The following is a 25,844-nucleotide window of genomic DNA, read 5'->3' as shown; positions in this document are numbered from 1 at the left end:
CTAGCTAGCTACTCTTCTCACTAGCAATGAGCATAAAGGTTTTAACTTAACTGAGCAGAGATCTGCATGTTAGTTTGCCATGCAGCTGGGTTTAATGAAGCTGTGTCACTAAGTAACCAGCAAAAATGAAATGTTAGAGAATTCATTTAAATGAAATACAACTTAGTTTCCCACAAATATTATACAGCTGTACAATTGGAATTTGGTGTTTTTAGCATAGGAACTTGGTGTGTTCAGCATTAGAATGCGGTGTCACGCAAAATCAAGCCTTTTTTTTGCAGTGCACACCAGCAATGGGTTTGGTTTCAGAAGGACACTTGTTGAAAAGGACGGCATACCTATGGTGAAATATGATGAGGGATCGTTGGTGTTACGGGCTTGTTTTGCATCTTTTCCTGGGGCTTTTGTCAAGTACAATGGAATCATGATCCTGCACATACCTAAACTTTGTGGCAAAAAATAAATAAAAAAAATAAATAAATAAATAAATTAAAATAAAAAATGGCTCACCCTCCCCTGGCAGTTGAAACTTGGTCATTAAATGATCTTTCAGCATGACAAAGATGAAGAATGAAACCTCAAAATCAAATGGTTAACTGATCACAACCTTAATGTTTTACAAAGGCCTCCTCAGTCTACAGACTTGAACCTTATCAACAATTTGTGATCTGAATTGACCAAAGGGTCTTATTAAATTTCGGTATACTGCCTCCGTCCACATCCTGTGTGTGTGTGTGGGCGTGTCCATATACAGTGTGTGTGTGTGTGTGTTTGTGTGTGTGTGTGCGTGTGTCCATATACAGTGTGTGTGTGTGTGTGTGTGTGTGTACAAAGACCACAGACCACACTGGGTCGAACCACAATGGATACTGTTCCACCAAGACTGTAAGAGCATGCAGGCCACCAAGACGGAAAAACGAGCTTTTCGTTTTCATCTCTAACTAGGTCATGTAACTAGCCCGGGAGCGAAAGACACATGACTGAAAGAAGATCAGTTTCACACATTCTTTTATTTTTTGTGAAATGTACACACGTTCTTGTAAGCTTTACACCTGACATACAAATACCTGGATGTACAATATCTGGTTTTCAAGACAGACAAAAATGGGATTTTTGGAGCTCAAATGGCTTGAATTACCTTTTTACCGTCAAGTATCAACTTTTCTTAAAATTAATATTACCTAGTCTAAAAACGCATATCACCCTTCCCTAAAACTAGTATCACCGTTCCATAATCTTGCCTTTGTGAAGCATGCAACTCAAACACGTAACTACAGCTTAAATTCCTGGATACATTGTTCAATAATCTAGGCATTTGCAAGTCAAATGTACATTTCACACAAAACAAACAAACAAATAAATAAATCAAGCCACGTGTATTGTGAAACAGACACCCTTTTCTGTTCGGTCCAAATGGGTCTATGACACACTTGGGCACAAACTGGATTGGTTCTGCCAGAGTTTAGCTTTGTACAGCCGTCCCGATACACAGTTGGACTGCTGGTGCGTTTGGTCGAATGCTGACATAAAAACAGCGGAAAAAGCGTAACTTATATTTATAAAATAAATGATTAAATACATATAAAGTATATGCAACTTGAATAGGGGGATTGTGTTGCAGAGAATCAAAGTGATACTGACATTTAATTTGATTTATTCAATGCTCAACAAACAAGAATACCTCTCTATGTAAACATATATACAAAAAAGAGACAGAAAAATATTTGTTTCAAGGACAAAGAACAGCATTAGTTAATAGTCAGCAGAGTTGCATTACATAAGACTCTTGAGGCTTATTTATTTATTTATTTATTTATTTTTGTGATTTATTAATATTCACTGTGAAACAAGAGCATGAACATAATTTATGAAGAATTAATGCAGGGGTTTGTGTCTAATATGAATTGTTGATGCCTTACTTCGAAGCAGCAGCACATTCTGACAGATGGCAGGGAGAACTAGATAATTTCCTGCTATAAGCAAGTTTGTTTTACATCTGGGGCAAAACAGACCATCATCCGTAACATGTTGACACAGCAAATCACCCAAAGAACGGACACAACCCGAGAACAAAACTCTTGAGTGGTCTGAAGTCTCCAGTAAGTATCACAGCCTGGTGCATCTTTTGTGTCTGAAAATGCTGAGAAATCTGAGATACGAATAGTATACTGTATTTCTCAATATCCTTTATTTATCTTTTACTTATTTGTATTTGAACAGATAAGTATAGAGAAGTGACATAATCTTATACAGTGCAATGTTCCATTTTCTCTCAAGAGTTTTCACATGTTGTAATTAGAAAATGAATGCAGTTTCGAGAGCAGTCGCATTTACAGAAAACAAGCTTTCCCCTGAAGTACAGGCCGAAGCCTACATGGCAGGCCTTAATTAACACCGCTGTTAATTTAGTTTACCCCGTTTTCACAGTGAACACTATGAGAAAATACACATCATTTAATATTCAATCCCAATGCTGAGAGACCATGTGATTAGAATGTTTTTAACTGGACATTCTAATGCTGATGTAACAATCACTGCAGTTTACTTGAAATTAGTTGAGTTCACTAACACCGACTTAGACAAAAATAATAATAATAATAATTACCCTAACCCCTCAAAAGGGTTAATTCATTTAAAAGGTCTTGCATCTCAAATCACAAAAAAAGTAAAAATGTGCCCATTGGGGGAAGCAAAGCTGATTTGTCAACAGTCTAATTGTACAAAGAGAAATCTTGCAAATGCTGAGGATTATCTTGCTCTCCAACTTTGCCAGCTAATATCAAGTGAAGGAACAAAACAATGACATTTTGTCAGAGAGTTTTTTTTTGTTGTTGTTGTTGTAAAATTGTGCGACAGATCCTCACTGGGCTGTGGAGTGGGAAGATGAAGAAGTGATGCCCCAAAAACATATCTGCTGTTTATACACTCACTTCCTGTGCAGTGTAGTACACTGGTTACCCACTATGCAGTGAATAGGGTATGAGTGCACAAGCGAGCCATTTGAGACTCGGCCCTACTTACAGCTATCACAGGACAACTTAAAAGCCTCACGGAAGTGCAGTCCTCACAGAACTCATGAGAGCTTCATTCCCATGATTTCAATCCTGATGGGCTGGATGCGGAGTATGCAGCACCCTGAGAGCACTTGGTACCAGATAAACATGGCTCTGTTTGAAATGGCTCTGGTTCAGCGGTTGGCAATATGCATGCCCACCTATTTCCCATTATGAAAGGCATGGCTTTGTGTTTTATATGGCTGCAACCAACGTTCCAGAAAGCACATATAACTGCCCAAATGACTGTCATTATCAGGGTTCACCTTGGTCAATCATTTTTTTAAAATCGTATTTCAATGAGGCCTCTGAGAGCTGTACCTCATTAATGGCTTGTACATTAAGTATTGTGAATATTAGTGTTAGCCCTGGTTGAACTCTGAACATGAGCAAGAATAATGTTTGGCACAAGAGAATATATATTCAGAGCATACTTGTAGTTGTTGAAAATTCAACGCATTGTAAAATATGATGGCTCAAACATATGAGTGGTTAAGAGGAGATAATTATGCTGCTCAAGATGCATAATATTCATTTGTATCTCATGGATCCATCTACATTTAACTCTTGACGCAGATGTTTTTTTTTTCTTCTTTTTCTAATGTCTGTGTAAATAGCAACGTGAGAGTTATATGTATTTTTGCTTATTTTTTTGGAAGGGGAGATGGGACACGACGACTGATGACTCACCTCTTCAGGCTGCACCTCTTCCCATCCCTCCCTACCTCCCTGTAGTCTCTAACTGACTATATAATCTTAGGGTTGTAGCTAGGTAAGCTGTTTATCTTAGTTGACTTAGTTATTGCACTTGTGCCTACTCAAATATTGCTTGTTTTATTTGCATAGACTGCTTTGTTGCTGTTTTTGTTGTGTTAATCAGATTAACCTAGAGGGTCCAAGTTAAACTACGCGGTCGTTCCCTGCACTTGGAACTGTACTTCCCTCTAGGGTTTTCAACACACCTGTTCCTGGTTTTGGTTATACACTTTGTTGTACGTCGCTCTGGATAAGAGCGTCTGCCAAATGCCTGTAACATAATGTAATGTAACATAATGTTGATGGTGATCTGGCATTAAAGGAATGCCTAGCCTTCTGTGATGAAAGAAAATATTAACGGCTCTTCAAGGTTCCTTTGGGGGAAAAACGAAAGTAATTTAGCAATCAATGGGGATCATATGAAAAGAGAAATGTGTGTTTTTTTCATCATCATATTCAATCGTGTCCTTTAAATTGAGAACATTCAATTTTTGTCGTGTCAGAGAACCTGTTTATGTGATCTAATCCCTGTTAGTAACAGAAAATATTTGGAGGTCAAAAGAAATCAGCCATGAATAACTGTACCTAAATGAACTTAACTACGTCAGTGTTCTAGAATATTCTTTTCAAATACCAGCAGTGATTGTTAAATTAACATTAGAATGTTAAATTAATAACACATTTAAGTTTAAGGCAAAACATTTAACCCCTTAAACCCCACTTAAAATCCAGGCCATTTTGTAAGAATTCCCCCAGGCTTAAATAAACCCCATTATCTCCAAAGTCATATAGAGTTGCAGACATGGCTTGGGATAATTGACACATTTACCAAAATGACCAAATCCCCTGATCTTATGGGAGCCTCACTCCGTAGACACACAGGACATATTTATTCTGAAGAACAACTACAAAAACAAATCCAATTAAATATTTTTTTTTATATATAAAGAAAGCTCCAATAAAGTGTGCACCAAAGCTTTCACTCGTGTGCTATGCCAAAACGCAAAGTGAAAGTTAGTCAGTGTGCTGTAGAATAGCTAAGCCATAGTTTCAGCTAGACGGAAGCAATGAGCTGCGTTCGGAAACTATGTAAATGAGCTTGAAGAACTCAACACTGCATGGTCACTGTAACGTATATATGGTTTCCAAGCAAAGGCAAAAGTCAGAAAGGGCAGATCTTAGCGAGGGCAGTAGTAGCTTGTTTTTAAGTCATTTACTTGGCACTGGAGTGTCTAATTGAGATCCTTTTTTACTGTTTGTAAGTTAAGACATTTTTCCGCGTTTGAAATTTTATTTACGTGCATAGAAATGCTAATTTTCAAATGCTTAAGGAAATGCTTTCAGTTCAATGGAAACAATGCATAATAACATAACAATGACATTTATTAACCTGTATACAAATAGCAGATTGATTGCTTACGTCTCTGAGGGGGATTTCTAGCAATATCAATACCACCACTGTAGTATTAGCCGTTGTTTGATTTTGTTGCAGACAGTTATTGGAATATAAAATCCTATAATCATCAACCTGGGTGTCCATTTCAGTCCTACCTTCAGAAAGGGGACTGCCTTGATATTTCTTTTGTTATCTTTAGTGGTTTTACTGATCAAGCTGGGGGTTTTTTGTATCAAAGTGTGAAGAGTCTACAATGGTGTAGGTGTTACAGCAGTGTACGCTGAATCGGATAAAAGCAATCATTTAAGAGAATGCTATTTTTAGGTGCTGTCGTCTAATTGAGGGTTTAAGAAATTAAATGAATACCACTGCCTGTTAGTTTCTGTCGACGTGTTCTGTTCTCAAGGTTAATACAAACTCATATGATTAAACACACATTACACAACATGTCACATGAATGGATTATATTGTTTAATTCACTTTGAAAATGTGCATGAGATTTCCTTTATTAATTCAATTAAAATTCTGATTGTTGTCGATGGACTGTCATCAGCTCACGGCATGAGAACCCATGGATTAAATGAAACTGTACAAACACGGTATTTTTTTCTTTCCTTTGGAGTATATTATTCAGATGTGATAAATTAATCACTAAGCAGTTAATCACTGAGAAACTGCATAACTCAATATTCCTATCTGCTCCAAAGATTATGAAAATTCGCTGTTGATGAATCCACCTATTTATCTGCCGACAAATATATATTTCTCTTGCTACAAAGGTTTAATCTAAAAGCCCTTTGTTGAAGATGTGACGAGCTGTGAGCCTTGGTATTAGCCAAATGAAGCTCCCACACTCCTCTTGGGATCGCTGTGTTATTTTCCCTTCTCATTTCTAAATGTCACGTTTGATTGATTTTGCATATCTCAAGCACCTCCTGCAATTATGTAGTTTTGTGATAATGAAAACAAAAGCATGATGCTAATGTCAGGAACATATTATCATAAATGTAATATTTTGAAGATTAAGAAAACAATAATAATAGCAGGTTTGATAATTGGGCCCTGGTGATATATATATATATATATACACACGCACACACATACTGTATATACACTGAGTGGGAATTTTGTTAGGTGCACCTGCTTGTTAATGTAAGAAGCCTGCTTCTCCAAACAACATGTCTGGCTGCAACTCAATACAAAAAGCATGCTGGCATGGTGAAGAGATTCAGTTGTTGTTCAACCAAACATTAGAATGGGTGATCTAAGCATGATCTAAACAACTCTGAGCATCGTATGGCACTTGGTGCCAGACGTGGCGGTTCCAGCATCGCAGAAACAGCTCCCCCTCCTGGGATTTTTACACACTGCCCAACAGATTCTCGAGTTTACAGAGAATAGTGCCAAAAATAAAAATAAAAAAAAACATCCAGTGAGGAGAAGTTCTCTGGGGAGACGACTGAGGAGAATGGACAGACTGGTTTAAGCTAACAGAGAGGCTGTGAATGCTCAAATAAAACCTGCTCTCGACAGGGGAGTTCAGACGAGAATCTCTGAATTCAAAATGTGTCAAATATAATGTATGAAATGAATATCATAATTGCATCGGCCCTTGATAAATAATTAGCACAATCAGTTATAGTGTCCTCACGCTTTTATTCTCCACTGTATATATTATTATTTATTATGTCCTTATGACTAGCTGATAATAAGATGTCTCGTGTAAAATTGCAAGCATTTTTTTTCTTTCTGTTCTGCAAACCCTTTAATTAGATATTAAATAGATTTATGCATAAGATGCTGGCTTTCTTATGGCATTTATTTGACCTTTTTTAATGTTATCAATCTCCACAGCAAAGCAAATCATGAGTTACAAAACCGTCTTTGCCACTTGCCACTATATCCAAGTGCCCTGAGAGTTAATGACTTCTTGACTGGGTAAAGGTTTGTTCATTCATCATATATTTTTCCCCCTAAATTTCTTTGAAGTGCGGGGGGTCAGTGATTAACTCTGCCGTAACACAAACAGCAATCTGTGCTATGAGTAAAATAAAACAACTGTTTATTTAAAAGGTTAATCCTTGAGTGAAAGCATACCCATCATAGCCATCGCCAAAATTATAAATTACGTCACTGCTCCGAGTCCAGACTGAGCCATGGTTATGCATCTACAATGAGGCTGTCTGGATTAGTCAGTATTCAACACTGACTTCCAGTGGCTCTCCCCAGGGCTCCCACACAGACGTGGAGGACGATCCCCAAGCCAACCGAGGCAGTGACACCACATATATTCAATATGTTAATGTGTAATTTTCACCAGAAATAATCTCCAAAAACCATCAAAAAATAATGTAGCACCGGCAACAACGAAACATCTGACACTACGCCTCTTCCAAAAGCCAGTGATCGACCGCCATTACCAAACCATCAAGCAAGTACACAGTTATTGATCCTATGTGTGTGCAGACTTTCCTATCTGAGCAACTATTTTCAATTCTTTGGCGGCACTCACAAAACAATAAATGTACGAGTTCAGTCGGTGTCTACCAGCATGCACTCAGCAAACTGATCTGCGGGAGTAGAAGAAGAAAAAAACGAGCCAGCCAACTTCCTGGGAAGCAGAGACTGATTCATTTCTCTCGGCTCAACTCTCTGCCCATGTCCCATTTAATCTTTCAATAATTTAACAACGGGGCGCGTTCCTGAAATGGTAGGATGTACATGACAATGGGGAAAAAAAGAAAATGAAAAACAGAACTGAAGCAGACCTGTAAAGGAGACACCAGGAAACAGAGAGTAACAGCTTAGGGCTTAAAGTAAAGACTAGACTGTGAGAACAAAAAAAATAATAAAAATTTACACTTTTCTTTCCCTGCTGGTTTGACAAAGGGCTAAGCAGGAGAACGGGGGAGGCGGGGGTCAGAATAGAACCGATCAGTTGGGCTAGTGTCTTTCAGGTGTGGGAATTTTTTTAATGCAATCTGTCTCCATGCAGGCCTGACAACAAGCCTGCAGACAATACAATGGTGCTATCTGGGAGGATGGCCAAGAACAAGCATCAGAGTAACACAACCTGAGAAAAAAAGGAGAGATAGAGAGAGAGAGAGAGAGAGCTTATGTTTTTAAGGACGTTCTGTACTGAGGTGAATGAGACAAGTCAATGACTCCATTGAGGCAATACAATCCGGTGCCTCTCAGCATTTGTATGCCTGCATTATGGTGAGAGTTATGTTAAAGTTTTAAACAGCAGACAGAGACTTGATAGAAGGTTGTTAGAATGTTTGAGGGGGCGTTGGGTTTATACTGTTGGAAGGTTTGCGGGGACGTTGGGTTAATGCCGGTGGAAGGTTTGCGGGGACGTTGGGTTTATGATGGTGGAAGGTTTGCGGGGACGTTGGGTTAATGCCGGTGGAAGGTTTGCGGACGTTGGTTAGATGTGAGTTCGGGACGTTGGGTTAATGCGGGAAGGTTTGGGGACTGTTGTGGAGCTTGAAGTGCGGACTGTTAGGGTGGAAGGTTTGCGGGCGGGGTACGTTCTACGTGGTTTCACGTCTCGCCATAATCATGCCCTGGGGGTTTATTATTCTCTGATACTCACAGATCTGTAAAAATCACTAGAGAAATAAAATCGATTTGATATTATTTCTACCTCCCCTCACCACAGTTCCTGCCTCTCCCCTCCAAATTGGGTACAAGGAATCCAATTCTAAGCCTCCCCATTTCATTTCCATAAAGCTTTATATAACTGCACATCATCAATGGGAAATCTGTTCTCCACTTTTTTTTAACCCACTGCATTTCTATCTCCTTTCACTTCCATTGAATATTTCACTTCAAAGGATCTCCATTGAGAAAAGGCATAATTTGGTGGAAAGCTTTTTTCATTTTTTCTTTTTCTTCTTCAGCTGAGATGAGACAATTCAATTGTAAAGTCATTTGTCAAGCCCAGAATGGTGTTCTTGCCTGAGATAGTTGGGTGGTCATTTCTCTTTCTGTGGTATATCCCAAAGCTCACTGCAATAGCGTGGAGACAATACTTTTTCCCCAGGCTGTTAGCCACTCAGTCAATACAAACATCTGTGTGAGCACCGAAATGTGCCTCTTATTGCAAGAAAGTATACTAATCGTATCTTATATTTTATTGTCTAATTGTCATGAAAATATGTATTTTCATAAAATAAAGAAATGACAATCAATCAATAAATAAATAAATAAATAAATAAATAAATAAATAACTTGCTGTGACCAGACAAAATAAGGACTGCATGGTAGATTCATCCGGAAGATTTTACTGAAAAGAAGAAAACCTTGAGCTTCTGCTCATACTCCTCCCTCATCCTTGTCCAGAGTGTTCAGCACTTTTGAAAAATTATTCGGTTAGCCACTTTCAAACAAACCAAGGTCTTTTTTTTTGCATTCAGCATCAATGAATACAATTATGGAGATAATTAAATCAACCAATACATACTGGTTATGAGTTGCAGTTTAAAAAGTACCATTTTTATTTTATTTTATTTAATTTATTTATTTTATATGACAGTTTAATTGGGGCTGTATTAGGCCATCGCCTAATACAGTTTGAATTTAGCTGAATCTTTGCATAATGCTTGACTGAGCTGCAAGTGAATTGCCGGGCAGTGCAGGGCAATAAAACAATGAGACAATTCTTGTCCGGAGGGTGTTAAATCCTGAATTTCATACACACCCTCCAGATAGAGGTAATCAGCTAATGAACAGTATTCAATGGGCCCTGTCAGACATATAGGGTGAGTAATATATTCAGAAAACTAAGTGCTGTACAAGTCCCACTAAGTCAAAAAAGGAGAGTTTTATTTTTATTTAAAAGGCACACTTTTATACATCAAATGAAGGTTGATAGTAAAAGTAGGGTCGGCAACTGAGGCAGGAAGGTTAATGAGACTATTTCTGAGGCTTCAGATTATCACTGTGATGCCCGGTGACCCCAGAACATGGCCGACGCCTACCTCCAGAAACCTGAAATGAACTTCAAACCAACGTCATCTAAAAGGACTCTGAAAAGCGGAGCAATAGACAGCATCCATCAACAGCAGTATAATTACTGGACCCAATTTAATGACGCTATTTAGTGAATGTTTCTGCTGGGGCTTCATTTAAATATTAGAAGAAAGCATTAGGATAAAAAAAAAAAGATATCACATCTAGCTAGACATGCATTTTTATAAATTAACTATTTACTATTGAATTACAAAACGTATTAGCTGAGTGTCCATAATATAGAATTTAATTAATTCATTCATTTATTAACATATTGTATCTGCTGTGCTGTCTAGTTCGAACACCTTTGTGTCACTTCCATTTGTACTTTTCAGTGAATAACATGCTTGATTTGTATCTCTTTTGAGACATTCTCTTTTATCAGAAGAGAAGACAATCCATCGACACTAATATAACGAAGCCATAGTGGAAGTATGTTTATTCCTTCAACATGCTTCTCTATTGCCAGTTCTCAAATCCAATACAACACTTACTTTCACAAATTGTAACCAAAACACATAACTGTCTGTCACTTTCAGTATGCTAGGTGCAGAGATCAAATTTAGCAGTGAGTGAATTAGCTGAGTTCTGAAGCACAGTTGTGGTTTTGTGTCACGTCACTTTGGGGTGACAAAAATGGTGTTTTTGAACAACCAGAGGTAATGTTATTATAAATAAATAAATATATATAATGGACATTAATTTCTTGTTCTCAGTAAAGCAGGAAAATTGGGCTTTCAGTCACAAGAATTAGGCTGCGATCCAATGTCATTACATTTATTTATTTATTTTTAAGCCATTACAATCCTCAGGTTATTGATCTTTCACTTTTAAGTGCCAATGTGATAGCAGGCAATGCTCTTTATGTCTTTTAACTCTTTAAGTATTTTTTCTCAGCATTTTAAATAGCACCCGTAAAATAGACAGATACTGTACCTTGGGCAATTAGGTAGATGCCCCTCCTTGTTTCCAATGCAGATAATGATCATTGCACTGGATGAACAGATGCACTGCTGTAGGTAGAAACACAGGTAGTCTTGTGTTTGTGCACACCCCTATCCGGTTCTCAAAATCTTTTCTAGCAGTGATGAGAAATTATTTGGAAAGCAGAGGGTGCTGTCTAGGGAAAGAGTTTTTTTTTTTTCATTTTTTGAAGGCTATAGATCTTGTTGAAGATTATTTCTGGTGAGTTTATTTATAATTCAGGCCCTTTTCTCTTTCTATCACATCCCTCACAGTGCATGTCAATACATTCAGGCAAAATGGAGTATTACAGGGAGAACCCACCTGCTCACACATCGAGTTATGTTCCAGATACATTATGCAACCATTATTCATTTATTTATTTATTTTTCCTCCACTGTAACCTGAGATGAATAAAAATCTTTTATTTTTTATTTTTAACTCAATCATTTCCAATTGGTAATAAATGCAAGCGAAGGCAGAATCGTGTTTAAATCTGGTATCATATCATTCTATACAGTATGATTTGTATGGACACTCGTTAAAAATCATATCGCATAAAATTCAAAGGCTTAATTTACCACCCGCTTCTTAGTGGTATTGATCACGTTACAAAACGCAGTTTTCCTTTCTTTTGAAAGGAAGCTGCTTTGTGCTGGAGTGAAGCACATCATTTTGTCAGAAGACCTGATTTCAAGTACAATTTTCACTGAACTGGACCTACATTAACATGTACAGTATCTGTGGAAATGGCCCTTCCTGGAATATGCAGTCCCAATCTGGCAGGATTCCCGGGCTAAAAACCAAGTCATATAGCTATAATGCATACAGGAGCGAGCCTGCAACATCATGCTTGGTCGGAGATGCATAGGATACCTAGAGGCACTATGTTCTCTCCAGCTAAGCAACCTATCAGAGAAACGCATACAATTGTGTCTGGGTTTTGCTAGAAAGTTGTTAAAATGTAACTGCTATCTAACCTTATGGATGGTCTACCAACAACCCCCCCAACCCCCCACCCACCCTTAGGGAAGAGGTCACAGGTCGCCAGACAATGAGTTCAAAAAAGATTTTGGACTGAGAGACACAGGGGATCATGTACTTGTGGAAACTCCAGAAAGAATACAAAAAAAAAATTCAAAAAAAAAAAAAAAAAAAAACGGTAATAATGATGGTGGAGAAATAAACTACACTAAACAAACAGAATCCAAGGCACAGAATACACACACATGGACAGACACACGACACACACACGCACACACACACACACAAACATTATTGTAATTATTATTATTCTTATGTGCATATAACTATTTCAGCAATTCCTTCACTGGAGAATGGAGAATTACTGAAGATTGAAGTGAGTTGGAAACTGCCTGCAGATTTAGCCTCCAGTCACCCATCCGAACATCCAAAAGCTTAGCCTGATCCGCATTGAGTGCGGCACAAGCTACCCTTCTGAAAAGAGGATAATGAGTACAAAGAATTGTGTTTTGCTTGTTTTAAACAAACAAAAAAAAAAGAGAGAAAAAGATTATCTTTAATTCTTCTCTGTTTCCATGCAGCAAATCCTTAAGGGAACGTCACGGGCAAGAGGAAGAGGGGTATGGAAAAAGTTGCATTCCTTCTTTCTTTATGTGTTGGGGTACGGTGAGTGGGTGGCACAGAGAATTTGGCGTGAGGTAGCCAGCCAGCGCTCTTTCGTTTTGGAGAGAAAGCCTGCCGACCGCAAGGGATTGGTAGAGAACCAAAAAGAAATTGTGCGCCGCTTTGGCAAAAAAAAAAAAAAAAAAAAAGGCTCATCTTATGCCAGAGGTGCTATGCTATAAAGCTGCTTTTATCTCGTTTGGACATGACTGGGTAGATATCGAAAACCATTATTTCAGGCACATTTTGCTCCATGAGAGTTCTGTGAAGAGAACATCCAAAGTGTCAGAGCCATGCACTGTAGCAGAGTTGTGAAATAGCCAGCAGTTATATCGCATTTCTGGGGTGACCAGCAGCCACAGTGATTCACGGGTTTAGTTGGCTCTTACTGAGAATACATAGGCCAAAAAAAAGTCTTGGCTTTGGACTAGCAGTGAAGGACGTGGTTTGCTTGATATGATTGACTGACAGGCCAACATGGCTGACTGATTGGTCAGTGACCGGTCCTGTAAGGGTTTGTTTATGTTGTTTTTGACAAGCTGTCATGAGAGTCTTAAAAAGAAAAAAAAAAACAGAATCACGTGTGAGAGAGAGGAAGAGAGAGAGAGAAAGAGGGGAGGGGAGAGAGAGAAAAATGCATTAATCTCTTCGATCATTTAGAACAATTTTATATTCACAAATAATCCAGTAATAAAAATACAGACACACGCATACACAGCATCAGAAATAGGAAGTCGCTTTAGATGGCAGTCAGGTTCCGTGCTTGCATGAAAAACAATGGGAGTTCTTATACGATGTCGACTTTGCAATCGAAGCTGTGCAGACATAAGCCTTTACAGCATCGAGCACCAGCTTTCTCACATCACAATTCCATTGGCTTGTCAGCAAATGCCGTGGAGACTTTTTGAATGCTGTTAGCTGGAACATGTGGGGGGTGTGGGGTGCGGTGTGGTGTTGGGTGGGCTGGGTGTGGGGGGGGGGTGTAGCTTTGGGCAGAACAGATCCTGCAAACAAATCCATTCACCGGCATGTGTGCCAGCTCTGAAAAGTGGTAAAATGCTGCTTGCATAAATCACAGAGAAGCGGGAGAACTCCAAGACGCTTGGGGACTAACAGAGAAGGGGATGAGGGGGAATGAGAGGCGGTTGGGGGGGGGGGGGGGGGGGGGCAGGCCCGGGGGGGAAGGTGCTGTGGCAGGAAGGAGCAACGGAACAAGATGCTATTTTTCCGTCAAGACATCTTGTCCCCCTGCCGGCATGAAAATAACTCTTGAGCCACACGTTCTCTCTCTCTCTCTCTCTCTCTCTCTCTCTCTCTCTCTCTCTTACACTCTTTCTCTCTCTCCCCCCCAACCCCCTCCCCTCCCTCTCTATGGATTTATAAATGGGGTTGGGTTTTAGCCCCATGACAGACGACAGACTTATCGCACGCGCTCAGCGTCCATTTTGTGTCCTGGACGGGGAAGCGGAACGTGTTCCTTGGCGAGGCACATCAAAAGGATGCGGCGGCGAATGGGACTCCGGGAACGAGCGGGGCGGACGCGGGGTTTGAGCGCGCGAGCGAACGGACGAAGCCAACGCCCGAACCGTCCAGACCGCTGCCGGGGAGTCGGTAAGTCCAGTACTGCGGGATCCCACCCTCCCCTCCCAAAAAAAACAACAAAGGCAGCATCACCCCAGTTGAGCAGAAACAAATCAGGCAGATAGGGATCCCATCCCCGCTCCCCCCCCTCGCCAACCTTGTTTAAGGCATTAGAGCCCAGAGGAGGCTTCAGTGCCTCCTCGCCTGCAAAGCTCAAATCTCCAAAGCCGACAGATATAAAAGCCAGTACTGGATCTGCTCTCATGGGGGAACATCCGAGGAGGACAAATATATATAAATATATATATATATATGTGCAGTAAATTAGCCTCATGCTACCCACTGCTGGCATTATCCATCTGACGAATTAACATCAGTGAAAGAGGCTGTGAGAATAGAAACCAAAATGTGCTTGCTAACATTCTTGTGCAGGATTACAGTTACAAAATGCAGCCGTCCCTCTCTCTGTCTCATCTTTCAAAACGTAGAAAACCAACTGTCCTCATCCTCATCCGAACACTAGGCCCCAAAGCTACAGAAACTTGGAGGCGGGTGGACTTTGTTCACAGTTTGTAAACAGTAACTCTTGACTTTCCATGAGAACCTTGGAAGGACGCATTAGGTCAGCCAAGAGAAAACCTAAAACCAAGAAAACCAATTCCAACCTTGGCCCTTATTAATTAATTATGAGAACGTAAGGGCCTGATGGATCCCAATCTTGTACTGTCAGTCACTGTGGCATGTGCGTCAGTCATAGATATTTCCTGAGAGATAAAAACAAAAATATTCTCGTTTCAACCGGATATGTCTGTGATTGACGGTCCATAAAGCCCCACCCATCCCGATTCAGTGATCCTTACTTACTCTGGGATGATGACATCATGAGCGTGAAATAACGCTTACCCAAATCTTTTACAGAACTTAGGTTGAGCCAAAATAAATACTTTTAATTTTGTAAAATTACACACACACACACACATTATAATAATAATAATAATAAAACCCTTAATTTGGTACCCTTAATATCTACTCATTTGATATACGATATGTTCTCGTATATTTAGAAGTCCACGGTGCACTGAGATTAGCTAACTTCAATAGAAGTCATACTTAGCACTGCATGCTAAAAGCTTATTCATACTGTCACTCCAAAAGAAGAGCCCTTGTTCCCCCCTGCACCACATGTGGTGGTGAACACACGCCCAACATGCGACACTATAGCATCCACTTCATATCCTCCCCTATTTAGGATTTTAGTTTAGATATTTGTTTGTTTCATAAATTCTATTTTATTAAACCTCATTATGGGTCTGATTTATTTGGATAGGTGCTTGAGACTTCCACCTCAAAGAACTCACGCATGTTGGTTATTATTTATATATGTAATATTGGAATTCATAATCATGATTTAATGACTCATTTTTTAATTTAACTTTTAATTGATTTTTTTAAATTATGAAACTGATTATACTTTTGCATCTGATTACTGGTATATATATATATATATATATATATATATATATATATATCCCGTGCATTCCTCGGTGTTTACATGTGAGGATTCTTAAGACAGACACATGTTAATTATCTATCCTCACTATTCTACAATTCGTGGAGGTATTTCCCCCTCCATACGTTTCTCTTATAGTCCAAAGACACGCAGGTCAGGCTAATCGGAGACTCTAAGTTGCCCATCGGTATGAGGCGGTGAGTGAATGGTGTGCGTGCCCTGCGATGGATTGCCAGCCTGCCTAGGGTGCATTCTTGCCTCCTCCTCCCAATGCATGCTGGGATAGGCTCAAACCCCTCCCCACAACCCTGCCCGGGAATAACCAGGTTAGATTGTCCCTGTGGATCGGTTGAACATCTATTGATAAAGGGCATTGCAATTTGTCTTGTTGCGCTTCAGGGAGACCTATCTGAAGTTCATGGCAATCGAGTGAGGCAGAATGTTGACAAACTTAGTTACATTCTAACACAAATGACAAAAACATGCACATGTTATAGAAACATACCATAGAATGTTTTAAGGTGGCAATCATTTCAACGCACATTACAAAGTATTTTCTTATCAGATTATCATTGCTGGTTGTCCCTGAAGTGAGTTTACTTCAAAATCCTACAGCTGTATTTATACAGTACATGACTGAAATATGGGAATGCGATATTACACAAATCTAATTTTGCTTTGCATATTGTGAATTGCATTGTAATGGATGTGGTCTGTAATAGATTGTTTGCTGCGTGTGGCAAAACAGCAGTCATTTATTTCCGTCTTATAGTGGAGTTACTTAAATTACTGCACTTCTGTCATAACTGTAATCTGTCAGAGTGCACACAGATGAATAAATTAGTGGCGCTAGAACAAATTAACGTCAAACTCATGAATGTCAACTCATGCTTTTATTTCAACATAAATATGCCAAGAATAAAATGACACGTGCAATCTACACAAAATGCGCGGGACTGAGAACACTGCACGATCTGCAAAAATTACTGCTTCGGAGGACTTCAATTCGCCTCGCGTGAACGCATTAACCAATGGGCTCCGTGCCAGATCGGGGGCAGAACCAATGAGCTGCAGCTTTCAAAGCTGCACGCACCATATATCATTGACTCCGATGCACTTCAAAAAAAAAAAAAAAACGTGAGAGATGAGAGTGAATATTTAGCTAAAGACAGTGATTAAGAGTTGTTACAGGCACCTAGTTAATGGATACTGATTCAAACCGATATCCACAAGCATAGAATAGAATATAAATCAGGAGTGTGCGTGTGTGAGTGTATGTATGTGTGTGTGTGGTGTGTGTGTAAGTGTGTGTGGTGTGTGTAAGACCCTTGATTTTTCCAGTGGTCTGTGTACTGATCCATATGAAGCCCAAGCAGTGCGACAGCCCAGAGAAACTGGCCCTATTACATGGAAGAAAAGGTCAGTGTGACGTGGCCGAATTGGTCAGAAGCGAAATGTAGGCCATGCATTCTGTGTTATGAATGCAAAGCTGACATTATCCTCTGGCTCATTGGTGGGGACCTGCCACCACTTGGCCACATGCCCCATCTTCTGAAATTCACCAGTTTCAATGTTTAATTAATAGCCAAGCAGGACCACACACACAAAAACACACAGACATACGCACACTCACACACACACACACACACACAGAAATGTACACCCACATGCACACACACACCCACACAAACACACACACACACACACACATGCACACATTCATACAAACATGCACCCACACACGCACACACACACACAACCAAGCCTTAAGTTATGGAACTCGGATCTGTGTAGTGCAGCTGCTAAGAAGAGACCTCTTTAGGTGAGTGTTGACAGGCCTTGTTTGAATCAAATCATGCTGAAATTCCTATTCTTAGAGATGGGAATCAGTGGCACCGCGTTGTTTTTGAACCAAAAATATTTCTCGGAATTTGGATAACGTGGATAATTTTCCTCCACTGTCCTTTTCCCCGGGTCCCCTCTCCCTCATGTAATGGAGGACAGAAGGATCAAATCTAAATAAAGATTCAGGACGTGATGAAACGCTACTGACATTCCAGCCATTCCTTATATGTCCACATTTGTAATGATTAAATGTCTTAAGTCTGCTCTGCTTTTTCACTTCGAAAATAGTTTTTTTTTTTTTTTTTTTGTTCCTCCGGGGAATTGACTTCCACGTGTTTGATGAATATCATCGCACTTGATGAAATATGTAGGCCCTGAGCAAGCATGGTAGCCTTACAACAATGAAGGCATTCCAGGCACAGGCCCTTCTTAGCGCTGCCTGCCAGCCCGTAGGGTAACAGAAAGGCTAACCATTAACAACGCGACAGAGGACCTGTGATGTATAGCACCGGTAGATTTTAATATAAAGCTAATTGGCGCACGCACCATTAGTAATAGCTTTTTTTTCCATGTGCATTTCTTTGTTGATTCTCCTAAATGCCCGTTGCAAATCTTCAGTAAGTACTCCCGCGTGCTAGGCACAGCTTACAAAATGCCATTTCGGCGTACCTCCGGAGGTGATACAAATCACACGCTCCGCTTTTGTCTGAGTTATCAATGCGTTCGACAAAAGCAATTCAGCAGGCTGTAAATTTGCTTTATATTTTTCCGGGTGGCCAGGTTCTGCACATCGGCATTGTGGGAGCCTGCGTCTGCGTTCCTGGCCCTTTGTGAAGGAACAGGCATTCTTTTGCGCTCTGTCTCTGTCCAGGACTGCATTTTGCTAACCCACCGAAAACCTCAGGCAGGTCTTCCACATGAAAGGATTCCTGTGTGACAGAGCTCAGCAGAGGCAGCAGAGGACTGGACTCACGTGACACACCTGTGCTCCATGACTTCCAAGGTGAGAAAAAATAAAAAATAAAACGTTGAACATTCTTATTAACAAAGAACATGCCTTATTGGTCTTGGCAAGGAGTTGATTACTGAAGAGGTTTTGAACAATTTGTTATTTGCATAATTTTTTTTTTTATATTATTGTTTTTATTTTTGTGCTTCTGCAAACGTTTTGTGTACTGTTGTATTATAAAGTTATGTGGTGTAAATACTGGAAAATCTGTTTATTTAAATAAATAAATAAATAATAAAGACTAAAAAAAAAAATCAAGTGTCCAAAGAACATAAATTGCTTGATGTTTATGACCACCTAATCACAACGATACAGCTCCAAGGTTACCAAGCAACCAATACAAGGAGACACTCCAAGGCAAATTCCATTTACATTTCACATATCCTGAAAAACAAACCTATGCATCTGGAATACTAAAACACAGGTATATGAGCATTAATTTTGCATTTGTTGATTGGACGCACTACATTCCAGGTAGACCAGGGGCAGTGGGGTGGGGGGTGGGGGGGGGTGAAGTATTTTCATATGGATAAGGGGAGATTTCTGTAATCTGAGAATCATTTTAAGACATAATTATTTAAATGTATTTATTTATGAAGTATTTTTAGAGAAATGAACATAGATTTGTTTCACATGAGCAGTATTTTAAACCAAATTACATAGATTTTTGATGATTCATTTTATTGCTGAGAATTCCACTGCTGCTGAAGTTCCACAGGCAGGACAAGTGGTATAAACACTAAATTACATTTTCACATGATTACCTTGCTCTCCCTGACCCCTGGATACAATCAGCATAGGTGCTTAGCTTTGTCTTAATACAAATATAGCTTATTTTTCAGCACACACTTGTTTTTCTCTCTCATTAACTCTGGGGATTGGTGTGCTTTTGAACATATTTGTTAGTAAAACTTCTATTTGCACACATTTTGATTAAATCCTGGCATACTTTTTTTTCTTTTTAGAACCCAAAAGCCAAAATACAAGTGGAAACCTGAAAAATAAGTTGTCCAGAATAGTTCTTTGAAGTCAGTTTTTTATTATTTTCCACAAGAAAATAATCCCAATCATACCTCAAAATCAACCAAAAAATTGTTAAGTGACCACCAAAATGACTGCTGTCACCAGATGTGATTGAATCCTGATTGGAAATGTGTGGTTTCCATTGAAGAAAGAAGTCCAGAAGCACTGACCAAGGACGGGAACGTGAATGGCATTGTATGGAGGAATGGCCAAAGATTCCCCCTAAATCCCCGATCTCATAAAACACTATCGATGACTTTGTTAAGATAGGAATGCAAAAAGCAGCGAAAACAGGGGTGCCAATAACATTTTGGTGAAATATCATTTATTTTCACTGACATCCAGCACATTTAATACATTTTATTGCGCCTTCCACTCTGTCAATGCCTTTACATCAGCCTGCACATCTGAATGGTTTTGAGGGATCTCCATTTTGCTGCAGTTTTTTTTCCCCCTACATTTGTCTCTTTTCCTATCTACCGCTTCGAACTTGGACATTATTTATTTTGTGGTAGTGTGGTGCTTTTCGATTTGTTACGGCGTCTCTTCCTACACAACTTGATGCGGGCGCAGGTTTGGAGCATTGCTGAAAAAAAAAAAAACAACTATTTGGGTTGGAAAGTAGAATGCAGTCAAATTTAAAAAATAAGTTAATAGTGACGTTTAAACGGGTTAAAAACCAACCAATCAACAGGGTAACACACAACGGACACCTGCTGCTGCTTGTCGCTATTAGAACAGCTTCATCTTGCATCCAGACAACATAATAATGCATAATATCTTCATATATATATATGGCTAAAACTGCCTCCTGTTTCCACAATCAGGAGCACGCAGAGATTTATTAATAACTCAGAGTGATCTCGACTCAATGTTCCTTTAAGAGTTCATCATCTCTTCACTTCACTGCAATGCACTCCTCAGGTAGAGAAGCTCTCAGTCGCACAGATGGAAGACACACACTGCCACATCAGTAACATTACAGCACATAATACCACATGAATAATATCCACACTGTAATGATGTATATCTCTTGCAGTCATGTACCTTTCCCATGGTGTGAGCTATTCAGTGCTGACCTGGGTGATGTCACTCCCAGTTTATGCATGCCTGTTATATTCTCCTGGTTTGAAAAAATCTAAAAAAGCATTAATACGTGCTTGTGTTATATCACAATGTTGTATAATGGCATATTTGTTCGATGAAATCCCCCATTGAAGGGTAGAACCCCCTTGAATGGCCAGACTGTGGTTTTGATGGCAGAAGCACATCCTAATCTTAAGGGTTAATACGGTTATACGTGCTGTATTATACTGTATATGCATACAGGGTGTTCTTTGCAAATATATACATATGTTTGCAATTCCCTGTTCTTCTCATCATTTTACTGCATTTCAGTTGATGCACAGTCTGCCCTTTGTCCTCCACCTGAGACATGCAATTGGTGAGGCATGCTGGGTACTTGTATGGTTCCCCCTGGGGAGGTGATACCGCAAAAGGCAGAGTCAAAGGTTGAGAATAAACACTAAACTTAAGTTACGCAGGATTCTGTCCATGCACATCTAATCAGCAATCCTTACTTTGAAATGGATTTGAATTCAGTCTGCACTGAAACATACACAATAAGCACATTGTGTCAAGAGCTGATGGTCGCTATTCTCTTTTCTGAACAGTTTTTCTTTTTTTTTTGAGAAGGGGTGCATTACCCTGAGGTCAAACACACCTTGAATAAAAGAAAAGAAAAATAAGTCAAATACATCCAAGAATATCCAATGTGTCCCTGTTTGTTCAGAACATTTTAAAGCGTAAAGTATTCATCATATGGTAATCCTTCAGTGTGGGGTTGCTGGAAAGTATTTGCATGCATAAGGTTTGAGGTTAATACACATTGAAGTGGGTGGTGTTATTGCCAGGATTTCAAACACATTTCTGAAAAACAGAAAAAAATAAAAATAAAATAAAATGTTTTGGTGACTGTATTGTCAGGAAACTGCATCTGCCAGCAGTATTATTACTTTAGACCTGTTCTGGATACATTTACAGAGCTTCAAAGGCACAACCAGACAGTCTGAATCAGTACTCTTCTTTCTTTTTTTTCTTTTTTATAAAGTAAATAAATGAAATAAAAAATAAATGTTTCCCTATTATTATTTTTTTCTTTGGTATTATTCCCTTTCCATAGTCTGAATGTGCTAATTATAATATTCATTTAATAGGAAGGACTGTTTTCTACTGTAATCCCTTGTGTATTTCTTGTTGATAGAGGGGAAAGGTCACCTTGTTTCTTGTAGAAATAGTTATTCACTAGGAGACCAAGGTGAAGTCACTTAATAGGGTGGTGGAAGAGCCATGTTTTTCTTTTTTTGTTTGTTTGTTTGTTTTTTCTTCTTCATGAAACTGACCCTCAGGTTAGAATTTATCCTCAGCTGATCTACATGAAAATCCCGATCCTGGATATCCACCTGACATCAACTTGTGAAAGTGTGATTCATGAAACATCAGTGAGTTCAGCCATTTTGGTCCCTGAGGCTACTGGCAAAGGCTCCACAACAATCACCCCCTTTTCCCCCGAGGTCTCCTCGTGCAGCGATGCTGGCCATAATCACAGGCAATCAGGCCTGGCCAGATTTTTTAAATGTGACCTTATGCATGCTGGGATGCTATTTGCATAATTAATGGATGAGCCACACCTGCGCGCGAGCATCTGCTTTGAACGCAGTCGCTGCCTCTCCTTTGCCCAGGTGTTTCCAATTCAGTTTTGGCTCACTACCTGTAGCTGCTGCAAACAACAAGGAAAATGACTCATTCAATATTGGAGTAGTAGTAGTAGTAGTAGTAGGAGCAGCAGCAGTAGTAGTAGTAGCAGTAGCAGTAGGAGCAGCAGCAGCAGTAGTAGTAGTGGTAGAAGTAGTAGTAGCAGTAGTAGCAGCAGCAGCAGTAGTAGTATTAGCAGTAGTATTAGCAGCAGTAGTAGTAGGTACTATACTCCGGATGTGTGCACCCAGGATGAGCCACATAGCATGATGATGTTAAGAGTACACTCAGTGTACAGAAAATGAGCAGTGGGTGCAGCTGCTATTCATTTGCCTGGCAGATCCAGGGCAACTTGCACCGCTTCCATTCGGCATGTTAAAATCCATTTGTTCTAATGGCTGTTTATCCAGGCAAATGAGGCACACAGCTCCCCAAAATGGAACACAAAGCCATCCTATGCAATGAAAGCACCATCGTCAGAGCAACTTATTTGTGAAGTGTGTGTGTGCATGCATGAGTACACATGGTTATGTGTGTGTGTGGGCATGTGTGAGTGTGTGTGTGCACATGTGTATGTGTGCATCTCGAGTATGTACGTGTGTACGTGTGTGTGCGTGCATGCATGCGTGTGTGTGTGCATGCATGTGTGTGTGTGTGTGTAAAAATAATACCCTGATGAAGTGAGTTTAAAGCAGCGGTGTACGCTGGAATAGGAAGCCTTATCCACTCAGTCTCCCGGCAGCGCTCTAATTAGATCTGTCCAATCACGGCGGAGGAGGGAAAGGGGGGACAGGTGAGAAGCCGGGGTCTCAATTCCAACATGAAAATGAAGGAGCGGCGGCCAGCTGGGGCCGCCGCCTCCGCCTGCATCAAGATTGACAGCAGTCAGATTGTTCCGAGCGCGTTGGACGCGCAGCTGACCCGTCACGCTCCGCTCGTCCCACGCGGATCACGCCGGCGCACGACGGGATATCACCGTGGGCGCCGCCCCCCCCCCCCCCCACCCCAGAGACGGACGGTGATGAAGAGGAAGAGGAGGAAGAACGTAATGATGATGATGATGATGTGAAAGCAGTCATGATGGTGATTAAGTAATGGTCAGTGTCAGTCATGTCAGTTCAGCCGGAGAATAAATTAATTTAAGACGTGTGATTCAATAATAATAATAATAATCATAATAATAATAATTATAATAATAATAATAATATTTTTGACAAAAAAATGCATGAAAAACTGCAAATAAAATTTTAAAAAAAAATCTAGAAATCTGTAGCATTTTCGTGCATTGTGGAAAGAGGTAAATATTTCTTCCAGAGTAACACATTGCCCATGACGTCCTGGGTCAGACTGTGAGGGCTGTGTGCTGTCTGATTAGTTTTTTTTTTTTAAATGTTTTTTTTTTGTTTGTTTTTTTTTTTTAGGCGTCTTGTTTAGAAAAGCTTGGAGAGTCTTGGCTAATTAAATTGGCTTATAATATGACTGGTGCTGCCTTCTGTGGTGTCTGAAAACACTCGAGCAGTAACCCAAAAAAAAAAAAAAAAAAAAAACTCCACCGAAAGGCAACAGAATTATAAAGACTCTACAGGATGCTCAGGGGCACCAGTTCAGGTGTGATATATGGCCATGTTTACGGGAGGTTTCTGGACACTGAAAGAATGACTGTTCTTCTGGGGAAGATAGCTCGGCAGGCTGATAAAACATGGCCGGACAAGTCACAGCAAGCAGCAAGGCTGAGACAGAGAGCACACACTCAGAAAGGATGGCATGCACGCATATGTGTGGACAGCTGCAGAACAGGAAATGACCACAGCCATTTTACAAACAGGAAATGACCACAGCCGTGTTTACAAACAGGAAATGACCACAGAGCCATTTTACAAACAGGAAATGACCACAGCCGTTTTTACAAACCGGAAATGAGCACAGCACAGTTTGAAGTAATTCACTGGGCTGATATTCAATGCTAAAACTCTCTGGGCTAATCAAAAACATACACTAAAACTGAAATATATTGACACATTTTAAAAGCCCAGAAAGTTAAATATCACTGTAAGGCCTGTGCTTTCCTGGGCCTTTTTTTTTTTTTTTTTTGTTCAAGGCTAATGCTGAGCAAGTCGTGACTTAGTGCCAGTGCCAGGTCTGCTGTACTCCACAGCTTCCTTCTCCAGAGCCAGGAGAGAAGCACAGAGACGCACAATGAAAGGTCAGTCCAGCGGCGAGATAAAAAATAAAAAACGGAAAAAAAGGGAAGAATGTCAAGATGCGTTTTTTTATTAAAATGTCAATATTTTGTTTTGTGAGTCTGAGCAGGTTATCGAGATTAAAAACCTTTCATAATTTGTTCGCCCGCCTCAGTGTCAGTTTGTGGCATTTTCTTCTCCGTACTTTAGACGCACGCATTGTTGGGGGAGGAGGAGGGGGGTTATTTTCAACTCCACGCTGTTATATTATGTTTTGAAACCCCTGAAGTAATGTACCTGCCCTTCCACCAAAGATTTGAAATGCATAATTCAGAGTGTTTTGAAACGCAATATTACATTAAACAGTTTTTTTTTTGTTTTTTTTGCATAATTTGCATAATTTATATTGGTTGTTACTACTCCAGCTGTGTGCACTAATGTACCAGACAAACAGTAGGAGACACCAGAGAGGACACAATGTAGAAGACACCAAAATGTTTTGTAGAAACCCCACACCCGAGGTTTCAGAGACCTTCAGGGAATCAGGAGCAGAGATTCGACACACTTTCTTTGAATGGTGCAGCTGCAAACTCTCAACATCAGCTGTCCCTACCCCGGGAGCTGGGTAACCATAAACCACTGTCATTCACTTTATCACCGTGGAAACACTGTGCATAGGATTGACCACTGGCCCAGCCAGTAGGCATATGTTGTGGAGTTCAGAAATATGAGCTGGCACATGAGCAATTACAGGATGTGACATCACAATTGGAGAAGCATTGTGATGTCACAAGAGAGTGTGTGATTAGTTCTCCTGGCTGGGGACCTCGGGATTGACCTAGCTCAGCAGGGTGGGGTTTTAACTGCCGTTACACACCACCACAGTCCATTCTCCTGGATCAGCACAGCAGCCAGGGTCAAAACCTTTGTCTAGTTAGGGGTGCTTGTACCTCAAAATCAAACAGAAATATGTATATGGGAGGGGGTACATATGTACTAGAGGGGCGAAAGGTGGTGAAGATGGTGGGGGTCCACAAATTCTATTTGTTTTATTTAAAAACGGCCAGAGCAAAATTCTTTTAAGGGGTCCAGAATTCCTAGCCATGCCCCT

This window comes from Anguilla rostrata, chromosome 4 (genome assembly GCF_018555375.3).
Source record: "Anguilla rostrata isolate EN2019 chromosome 4, ASM1855537v3, whole genome shotgun sequence".
Classification (NCBI taxonomy): domain Eukaryota; kingdom Metazoa; phylum Chordata; class Actinopteri; order Anguilliformes; family Anguillidae; genus Anguilla; species Anguilla rostrata.
The sequence above is the reverse complement of the archived record's forward strand: the minus strand, read 5'-3'. Positions refer to the sequence as shown.